This window comes from Canis lupus, chromosome 21 (genome assembly GCF_003254725.2).
Source record: "Canis lupus dingo isolate Sandy chromosome 21, ASM325472v2, whole genome shotgun sequence".
Lineage (NCBI taxonomy): Eukaryota > Metazoa > Chordata > Mammalia > Carnivora > Canidae > Canis > Canis lupus.
In genome coordinates, this window is record NC_064263.1 from 39061384 (window position 1) to 39072543 (window position 11160).

An 11160-nucleotide genomic window follows, 5' to 3' on the forward strand; every position below is an offset into this window, starting at 1 on the left:
ATCAGGCAAGCATGTTAAAAAATTTAAGAGTAATGACTACAAGAAAAGATACAGGATGAAAAATTTCCAAACCTGTGATGGGGTTAGAGGATAAAGAAAACATGGTCAATTCATTAAAAGACAGGGATTGACAAAAGAAGCAGGAATTTAAAAAATCAGAGGAAATAAAAAGCAAAATGAGAAAAAAGAAATAGAACAGAAATAAATATAAATATATATTAGTCTATTTCTGTTCTATTTCTATAGAATAGGAATATATAATACATATCATATATATCTATATAGATATCTATATAGATATATAGATATTCCTCCTAAATATTAGTAAGCATAAAAAAGTTGGATCTGTTAGTTCAGGCTTTCATAAGATCCTTCTTCTCTGAACATGTTGGCAATATTAGGGCTTTTAGAGGGAAAATACATAATTTTCTCTCCCTTCTCCCATCCAAGTTCAGTACCAATTGAGACACAGGCACAGCAACCAGATATATGGAAATCAAAGTATTACTTTTATTGCAGATAACTGCTCCATGGTATTCTCAGTTGTGTGACAGACAACACAGCTTTGCTTGCATGGAGGCCCAGAAGTCAGGCTGACTGGCTCACCCAGTGATGGATAGTATTAAACCCCCTTAAGTCCCCCCACTAAGGGACAGAGTCTTTCCCTATAAAAATTACATGAGGAAGGAGAGAAGGATCTATAATATCTGTAAGAGATAGATAAAAAAGAGAGGGAGGAGGGGACTGAGCTGGCCATGCTCAGCTTCAGGCCCCCCAAATCACCAGTCTTAGGAATAGAGGGTGGGACAAAAGAACAGGGATCTTCCCCTAGTGGAGCTTCAGCCAGCATGAAGCCTGGAGACACTAGATCCTCATCTGAGAGTCTTACTAGACAAAAGATAAAAATCAAGATTTCAAAACAGTATAGCTAGGCTATACTGTTATAAAATAAGTAACCATAGCTGTGTATCAGAAACAGAAAAGAAAGGTGAACCCCTAGTGGAAAGGCCAGGTCAGAAATTAGGTTCTGACCAGTTTGGCTTCAGCAGAGCAAGGGGGGCTGAAAGTGCTCAACACAAGATGAGGGCCTGTGCTGGGATATGGCTGTTTGACTTGAAATGCTTCCCACCTTACACTGAAGCCAGAGATGTTAGAGGACAGCTCTAATCCCCCAAATAAGGAGGCTGATGGCTTAGTGATTCATTCATTAATAAATCTAATATCCCCGTGGGTAAAGTATTGCTGTGTGACACAGGAGACCTGATTCTCGATTGGGAATTGGCTCCCAGTAAAAGTAACTGTGAGAACCAGCATCTAGAGAAAAGGAAGCACCTAGAAAGAGATGGAAAACAGCCTAAAACAAAACCTGCACTTAAAATGACTCTATTGACCAAAAGTATAAAATACATTTAAAAAACCCCAAAACTAATAAAGAAGCCAACAAAATTAAAAATCAGAACATGTATTCTCTCCATATAAAATTGATTTTAAATCAGTTTACCAAATATATTAAAGTACGAATACTTAAAATTCTCGAAGAGAACAACTAAGAAATAAATTCTATTTAATAAATGCAAGAATTGGTGAAACAAAAAAAAAATCAGGAAATGAATGTGAAGTATATATGAAAAGGAACCAACTTAGAGGTGAACAACGTAGTCCTTGAAATAAAATATTAAATAAAATAAACTCTTACTCAAACACTTGAACTTAATCAAACTGTTGAAATGAGAATTAACTAAAGTTCACAACAAAGAATTCACACTCACTTTAGCAGGAAGAGAAAAAAGATGTTTTTTTTTTTTTAATTGATAAAAAGGACTATTAACAGACCCAGAGAACAGATTGAGAGGCTCTAAATACATGTAATTGGAATTTTTGATAATAGAATGAAAGAAAAGTAACACTTGACAGAAGAGGATTAAAGAAAGATAGGAGGACTTTTTGGCTAACCATAGAGGACTAGGTACATTCATTATACTTCTATTCTTCCTAAAGTCTCAGTAACATGACAGTAAAAGGATTTTAAAAGCCATATACTTAGCAAAACAAAAAAGAACAAGAGAGAAGGCAATAGCAACACAATTTTGGAAGCTACAAATCCAAATCCAAATCTGACTCAATAAACATGAGAAAGCTGAATCCTAAACAGTGGTGGGAAAAGTGAAGAGGCAACCTGATTTATATCCCAGAATTCGCCAAAGGCTCAGAAACTCACAGCCACTAAGAACTTCCGAACTCCAGAGGAAGATGAGGCTAAAAACTGGGGAACTGGGTTGAAAGTCTATTTAATATCAGTGAGATCCCACCATTCTTCATAGCCAGGCAGCCGCTCCTGCTCACCCAGCAGAAGATTAGAGTTTCACTCTCTAAAGCAGTGGTCTTCACTGTAGGGTCCCAGGATCAGCAGCTTCAGCATCGCCTGAGAATGTTACACATGGAAATTATTGGGCCCCACCTCAGACTTCCTACAACAGAAACTTTAAATCTGCTTAAGATTTATTTATTTGAGAGAGAGAGTATGTGTGTGTGTGTGTGTGTGTGTGTGCACCCGCGAGTGGGGTGAGGGGCAGAGGGAGAGGGAGAGAGAGAATCCTCAAGCACACTCCCTGCAGAGTGGAGTAGACACAGGGCTGGATCCTGGGACCCTGAGATTATGACCTGAGCTGAAACTAAGAGTCAGGTGCTTAACCAACTGAGCCACCCAGGCACCCCTTTAACTTTTTTTTTTTTTAATTTTTTTTTTAATTTTTATTTATTTATGATAGTCACACAGAGAGAGAGAGTGAGAGAGAGGCAGAGAGACACACACAGGCAGAGGGAGAAGCAGGCTCCATGCACCAGGAGCCCGACGTGGGATTGGATCCCGGGTCTCCAGGATCGCACCCTGGGCCAAAGGCGGGCGCTAAACCGCTGCGCCACCTAGGGATCCCCCCTTTAACTTTTTTAACGAGGCCTATAGGTGAAGTGTGAGAATCACTGCTCTAAAACAAAGGGTTTTTGAATTGTGGGATATTAAGCATAAGTGAGATGAATGTGCATATTAAAAATAAGAGGAGTTAGTAAAAGTTCACTTAAATTGTTGACCCTCAGCATTATTTCTTCCGTGACTCCAGAATGCTGGCAGATAAAGTACACAGATTCTGGGAAAGGGACCAGCGTCTTCTCCGTGACATCTAACAAACACAAAAGGGACCAACCATAAGATACTGACATGAAGGGTTCTACAAGTTAAATCCCACTCACATCACCCTACCTTGAGTCTCCCAGTTGGCAAAGCCCATACTATTTACAGCCTCTATTCAGCTTTGAAGTCTCCCATCATGAAATACGATAAGACAACTGAGAACTATCAGAAATCCAGGCATTTCATGAAATGTTCTGATAACATCAATAAAATGTTGCATCATTTTATTATCTAATAAAAGAAAAAAATGATGCAACATGGAGAATATAGAGGTTGGGGAAAGGCAAACTTTTAAGAATACCTCTCATTTATATCATTTCAAAATTACTATTGTGACCATGCACAGGAAGATGGAAACAAAACATCCAAGGAACAAAAAGGAGATCTTCAAAATTAAAAAATAAAGTAATAAAAATGAAAAAACCACAACGGAAAGTTTTAAAAGTAAGATCTCTAAGAAAGTAGACAGGTAAAGATAGGAAAAATCACCAAGTAAAGTATAAAATAAAAATACAAGTCCAAGAGATCTCATAATTAAATAACAGAATTTCTAAACTAAAAAAAAAAAAGACTTATACCATGGCATATCATTATGAAATTTCCAAATAATAAGTTCATGACAAAATTCCCTAAGTTTCCCCTATGGGGTGATGAAAAACAGGTCATGTGGGTTCAGGAATCAGAATGGTACAGAACAATACCAAACTGAAAGATGCAAGACAGTGGAGCCATCATTCCTTCAAAACTCTGAAGGAAAGTAATTTCCAATCTTGAATTCTATTCCTAAACTCTACATAGATAAATAAAGTGTGAGGGTAAAATAAAAACACTTCTAGATCAGGACATTCACAAAGAAAAAAAAAATTGCCTTCCATTCTACTTTCTCAGGAAGCCATTAGAGGATGTGCTCCAATAAAATGAGGGAGTAATCAGAAAAAGAGGATGACATAGGGCACAATTAATGAGAAGGCCACTGTGGGAGAGAGGTGAGGGCAGACCCCCTAAGATGCCGGAAAGGTAGATGCCTGCAGAGTTGCTGTGCACAAGGCAGAGGTGATTGAAAGAGGTCAGGAGGCTCTGGGAGAGAAAATGATGAAACACTTGACATGAATGGATGTCTTAAGTGTCGACATGTGGCAAAGAATTTGGAATTCAATTACTGATTGTACGTGCAATCCTAGGCAAATGAAAAATATGACAAATACTAATTCTAGGAAAAGTCAAATGTTGTGAAGGAAAGGAAAAATAATCAGTTTGCTAAATGAATCACCTGTAAAGATCATTACAAGCAACAATAACATAAATACTGGATTTTTCTCTCTCAAAACTATAATAGTTCTGTATTATGATGAGAAGGATGTGGGGTATGAGAAGCATGTGAAGTGGGTTCAGGAGAGCAGAGACAGCTACATTCTGTTTTCCATCATGGAACAATCCTTAGATGATGCCTATAACAAACACTCAGAAAGCAGTCATATGAATGAGGGAATAAGTAACAAAATTGTCAGCTTTTTTTGGGAAAAGCAGTTGCCTCTAAGAGGGAGATGATGGAGAGATGAGGACAGAGTGATCAGTTTGGTGTAATTGGCTTTATAAAGTTAATTCTCCATGTGTTTCCAGTTACCTTTAATTTAAAAAAAATAAAAATGAACAAAAGAACTTAAAAGGGAAATATAATACTGAGAAAGGCCTGCGGTGTGGGTTATGAATTTACCCCAAGTATTGTAATCTTTTTGGGGCAATGTATACCAAGTTGTGTTCACTTTTTCTTGCACTTAGTTTATTTTAGTTGATACATTTTAGGGAGGAGAAAAAGACTGTATTTCAGACGACATGAAATGTTCCAAGGACATGTTGGTCTTTTTACTGCTCTGGGAAGACAGCACAGAGGAGGGGAAACAGGACCCATTTCTTTCGGTTGCTCCAAAGCCTCACTGGAGTAACGTGAGAACACTGAGGGCATTTGGGGCATGCCTGACAATGTCAAAACAGCAAGCAGCCTCATCTTCCATTCAATATTTCGAAATAGGAAAGAAAACAGATGAAATAGCTTTTTCATTATTTTCCACATCCCGAAAGGAAATTCACTTCAACTTTAATAACTTTTCTATTTCTTATTTATCATCATGCAAACCTTATAAAAATTGCAAACCCCAAATTTGGGGGATAAGGTGGCAGGATGAAAATGTTTCTGCCATCAGTCTTTTTCCTTTTTTTTTTTTTCTTAACTAAAAATAAAATCTGTGTTTCTCTTTTGAAGGAGAAAACAGATGGATAATAGCTAATTCAACGAATGGCCGTGAAGTCTCGGGGACCTGGCTCAGGGCTTCGTAGCCAGGAGGAACACCCAAGGTCACGCATAGAACTGGTCGAGCGCAGACACGAGTCCTGCCTCACCTAGAGCTGACCTTGCAGCTCACACTGATGAACTGACCAGCCCTGGGCAATGTCCATCATGGCTCCCACTCAGCTACGAATGATGCTCCTGTCCTCGACTGCCAGGCCCCGAGAGCCTCTTCCCCTCAGTCTCCCCTCCTTGTATTGCTAGCTCCTGATTTGAAACCCAGGTGGTGTTTCTGCACATGGGGCTTATAGCCATCCTTAGTTACAGGCAGTGCTAGGAGGGAGTATCTGGAATTTTCAACTACCCACCAATACGTCTCACATGCAAGAGGGGTTTGATGTCAGGCCAATGGCAGAGACATTATAATAGCAATAACGACTGTCATAATCTGAGCCCCACAGGGTGGTAGTGAAGCATACAGACTTTGCATTCAGACCCCAGCCTTTCCTTTTCTTAGCAATTCAGCCAAACAGATTCTCACTTAAAGGCCTTTGTGCCTGCTGATCTCTCTCCCTGGGATTCGTTTCCCTCCAACATGGGATTCTTGGTTACTGGTATTGTGTGAGTGGAGGTCTCGGTTCTTGGATTCCCCACAAAAGATTTACTTGAGAATCCACACTTGAATAAGGACAGCTAGAAGGAAAGTAGTAGATCAGTTTACTGAGGAAGGTACCAGTCCTAGAGGTGGCAACTACTCTGAGGCTACATGGGACTTTTATGTGAGCAGGGTCTTGGGTCATAAACAGGGTGATTTCTTTCTTTTCTTTTTTTCCCTGCGGGGAGCCTGATGTGGGACTCAATCCCAGGACCCTGGGATGAAGACCTGAGCCAAAAGCAAACGCTCAACCACTGAGCCACCCAGGTGCTCTGACAGAGTGGTTTCTAATGGAGGCTGCTTTTAATCATTTGGGGGACTCCTCCCATTGGTTGGGAAGTGGAGTTTTTGAGCCTACAAGGTTTATACTGGAACCATCATGGCAGCCTTACCCCATGGGGGAATGGGGCTAATACCATAATGCAAATGCACTACACAGAATTTAGGGGTTACCCTGGGGCAGAGGTGGAAGAGAAGAGCGCATGTTCTGCACCTGTGGATCTTGGTCTTAGTCTGTTAACCTCAGGGGCCTTGGAAGCCATAAAGCCAGGATGTTGAGAGGACTTGGATGTCACAAAGTCAGGATGTTGTGCCCCAAGTCTTCTAATATGTCACTTATTTGCCATGGTTCTTGCCTTGAGTTCATGACTAACTAACTGCCTACTCTTATCATCTTCACTCATATTATCATCTCAAGTCTTGCTGTTCAAAGCCATATCCTCCTTGGCATTTCCTAGCCCGCTTCTATGATTTTTAAAAGATTTTATTTATTTATTCATGAGAGACACAGAGAGAGAGGCAGAGACATAGGCAGAGGGAGAAGCAAGCTCCCCGAGGGAAGCCTGATGTGAGACCTGATCCCAGGACCCTGGGATCACGACTTGAGCCAAAGGCAAATGCTCAACCACTGAGCCACGCAGGCAACCCATCCCTTCCATGATTTATGTCTCTCCCTGGAACTTATCACAGTTGAATAAACTATATGGTTTACCTGTTGATCTTTTTCCTTGCTGCTTCTTCCCTAATCCCTGCCCCCCACCCCCCTTCACCACCAACCTTCCCACTTTGATGGAAGCTCCAGGAGAGCTGGGATTTTTTTCTGTATTGATTACTGCCATATTCTCCCAAACCCAGAAGGCTGCCTGGCACAGAGTGGACATTCTAAATATCTCATGGCTGAATGAATTAAGTTCAACACCCAAGTCATTTCTTTAAGCCTTAGCTCACTGTCTGTAACATGCAGTTGATAATAGAAACCACATCATAGGATTACGTGAAAAACTGAGTAAGACTGTTTTTGTGCCATGAGAGTGTATCTACCCGGCCACCTTGCATTCTTTGCTTTCATGTCAACCTTCGCTCACTGGGTCAGTGAGATTGAAGTTCCTACCACTTTAGGAAAGGTGCCATGATAGAGCCTGTGAACAGAGACATCCCATTCTTAGCCATTAAGGTCAATGCTCTCTGTCCAGAAGTAAGACAGAAAATACTGGGATCCCTGGGTGGCGCAGCAGTTTGGCGCCTGCCTTTGGCCCAGGGCGCAATCCTGGAGACCCGGGATCGAATCCCACATCGGGCTCCCGGTGCACGGAGCCTGCTTCTCCCTCTGCCTGTGTCTCTGAGCCTCTCTCTCTCTCTCTGTGACTATCATGAATAAATAAATAAAATCTTTAAAAAAAAAAAAAAGACAGAAAATACTTAGGAGAATATGTGATCAACTGGACCTAGTTTTTCTTGACTCACCACCACCTACCCCCATAAAATCTTCCAAGGTGGGAAGAGGAAGAGAGCATCCGAGAGAAAGCAATAGGACTCTCAGAGTAGTGGCTCTTTCACTCTGCACCAGCCTCCCCGGCCCTGGGAGGCGGTTGCCAGAGGGAAAGAGTGGTCAGGCTAGTTTTCCTAAGGCAGAGACCCTGGGTGCCCATGAGTTTCCAGTGACCCCAGCATGGCACTGGATAACAGCCAGGCTTTCCTATACTCCACAGAATGGTTTCATAATTAGGAGAGAAAGATGCCACAGCAGAAAATGTCAGAGACCATGTGGCCAGGGACCAGCTGGGACAGAGCAGTGTCTGTACGCCTGGGGCAAGGATACCAGTGATCAAACACTGGGAGATACATCTGGGCAAGCACCATCCTTGGAAAAAAATGACCTCTGGCCACAAGCCTCAGCTTTTTCTTCACCCACACTCATGCCAGAATACTACTCAAAAATGTAAATGCCATGCTAAGGGAAAGGAGCAAAAGGAAAATATTCTAAGTTTCCCGAACTCAGTGCAACTCAGAGAATACTAAAGTCACTGTGATTCCCCTGTGATGACTAGGATTGGGTGTCAGCCATCATGCAGAATGGGGGTTTGACCTAAAGTTTTATAAACGAGTGAGTAACTAATAAAAATAATAGAAGTTGTAGGAAAATACAGAGAATGATATTTGACTAAGAGTGCGTGACCTATGAAAACTATGACTACTAAAATATATAAAGAGCACATTATAGCGTCTGGCACTTAGTAAGCAACTAAATAAAAACAAGCTACTATCATCACTGCTATGACCTGCCAGACACCAGGCCACTCATTCTACATGGGCCGTCTCTAATTGCCACAGCAATCCTGCAAGGAAGATATTTCTATTTTATATTTAATAAAAATGGGACTTGAAAAGATTCAACTACTTGGCCAAAGTCACTTGCTTAGGATAGGTCAAAGGTGGGGTTGGAAGCTGGGTTGCCTGACACATCCAAGACTCTCACACTGAGTCCTAGGGCGCCCTGCTCAGTGACATGGGTATGTGTTCTACTGACACAGGATGGTATGTGTTCTACTGACGCAGGATGGGGTGCCCTGGACTGGTGGGGTGCCACGAGTCACTCCAGTGATCCCAGGCAGAAGTCAAAATCTGCCTCTCCAGTTACCCAGATAGATGGGCATTGCTTTACAATACAGGGAGATCCAGGGGGCCAGAGGGCTTTGAAAAGAGACACTGGGTGATATCCCTCAAGGGGCTTCTAATCACTCAGCCCCAAGGTCCTCAAGTCAAAAAAAGTATGTAGGAAAAAGGGCAAAGTCCTTCCTCAGGAAGCCTAAAAAGTGAACTGAGACACCGAAGGAAGGAAATCCTTTCCCACCACACAGGGGGCGGCATCTGAGTGACAGTCTAATTCTAACTGAAATGATGGGTTGGCCCCCCTTTGTGAGAGCAAGAGGAATCCAAACAGGGGGTCAGTATCCAAGACAGGAGCTGCAGAACACAAATGCCCACCAAGGAGTGCCAGTGAGTCGTGAGCTGTGAGAGGACCAGTGGGGGAGTCAGGATGGTTTCTACGTTCATACCCAGGTATCCGTGGGCTTCCCTCACTGAGTGCAGGTGAACTCAAGAAATGAGGGATGTGCAATTAAGCAATAACTTCAGGCTAACTTTGCTCTCTCCTCCCACAAGTCACACACACACACACACACACACACACACACACGCCTTGGACCCAGTCTTGTTTGTACAAAGCCTGACTTTTCAGGAATGAAAAACAGTCTTTTCACTCCTTTCCACTTGTTGGAGTTGCTATTTAAAAGATTTGTTTGTATAATCCTCTATTTTATCACCTGGGTTCTCCACTTTATCCCCAACACTTACCGCACCTTTTCTCCAGACCTTTATGGGCTCCCGTTGTTTCTGATGCTTCTCTCTGTGACTGGCAGAGACCAGACTCGTGTCAGAGATGGATGTGCCCTGTTTTGGTCAAAAGGTAGGGTCTCCAAGGACCATGGTGGTGTCTGGGAATGTCCTCAGCTGTCATCTCAGATGAGGAAGGACCCAAAGCAAACCCCAGACTAAGGGTTCCCAGGGCTGTGAATCCAGCCCTTCTCAACCAAGTAGAACTTCCCGTAGGGTGTGAAGAGATGAGGATTTGGGAAATGAAGCTGTGGGCTTTGGAGCACTTGCTATTTTTCACAAGGTCCGATGATCAGAGCCACAAAAGCAGGTACCAAGAGCTGAGGCCAGTTAAAATTGCCTGATAAAGCCCCACCCCTTCCCTGTCTTATAATATCTCTATGTCCATGCATAATGAAGGGAGTGGGGGCAGGGTTCTTTGAATAGAAACTGTCTGGACAGAAGCCCAGGAGGGCAGAAGCAGACTCCTCAGCACTTGGAAACTTTAATAAAAGATTAAGTGAAGGACTCTGGCCAAAGACACGTGCTAACCACACCCAGCAAAAGGGAGTGGGGCGGGGGGGGTTCTCCGTATTCAAGACACAGGCTGGAGAGAGTGTGTGTTCCAAAATGAGGGGGGTCAGTTTGGAGGAGGCAGAGGCCAAAGGCTTATGCCCCCTCTGATGGTAACTTCTACAAACAGTGATGTCTGCATCCTCATAAAAGCGCACCATTCTGGCAGAGAAAGAAATCGCCCAAAGCCATAGCATCAGTTAGGTCTCAAAGAGCTCCAAGATAGTAACTTGCCATCACTGAGCTCTTAAAACGTGTCAGGCCCTGTTCTAGGAGTGATTGGGTTCTCAAGCCGTGGAATCCTTACAACACCCTCTGAGGTAGCTATCATTTACTCTTCCCATTTCACAGGCAAGGAAACCAAAGGACAGATTGCTTACACAGATTACACAGCCCCAGGTCAACCAGTGAGGAAGTGCCCAAGCTGGGATTCCAGCCCCAGGAGTCTGGCCCCTCACCAGACTGCCTCACCTGTGCTCACTTCTATCGGAGTCTTTAACCAAATGTGCTGCCATAATCTGGTTACTACTAGTACCTCTGCCCTTGACCATGAGCTCCTTGAGGGAAGGTAATATATCTGAGTGTTCTCTATTCAGCCTCAAATGAGTTAAAAAAAAAAAAAAGACTCTAGTAGGCATTCAGTAAATGCTGAGTTAAAGAAAGGATGAGCTTAAACAATTCTCATAAAGCTTGCACTACTGCAGAAGAGAAAGTGTCTAAGATAAAACACTTGGTGAACTTTTGCCAGGTAAGCAGCAACATGCTAAGTGCATTGCATTTGTCCCTCACTTCATTCCCTAGAATTCTCTG

The 11160-nt window shown here is 42.6% G+C and overlaps 1 long non-coding RNA gene across 2 annotated transcripts in view; it reads right to left on the minus strand.

Moving 5' to 3' along the window:
• The window catches only part of LOC112667681 (uncharacterized), a 112163-nt gene extending 101630 nt beyond the window's left edge, over positions 1-10533 (minus strand). Inside the window, exon 1 of one of the 2 annotated variants that reach the window (XR_004807868.2) lies at positions 9765-10533. This is a non-coding gene — a long non-coding RNA (uncharacterized LOC112667681). Of the gene's footprint in view, positions 1-9759 lie in introns of both variants that reach the window. The other variant, XR_004807869.2, reaches the window with a different exon arrangement.
• Positions 10534-11160: the final 627 nt, after the last annotated feature.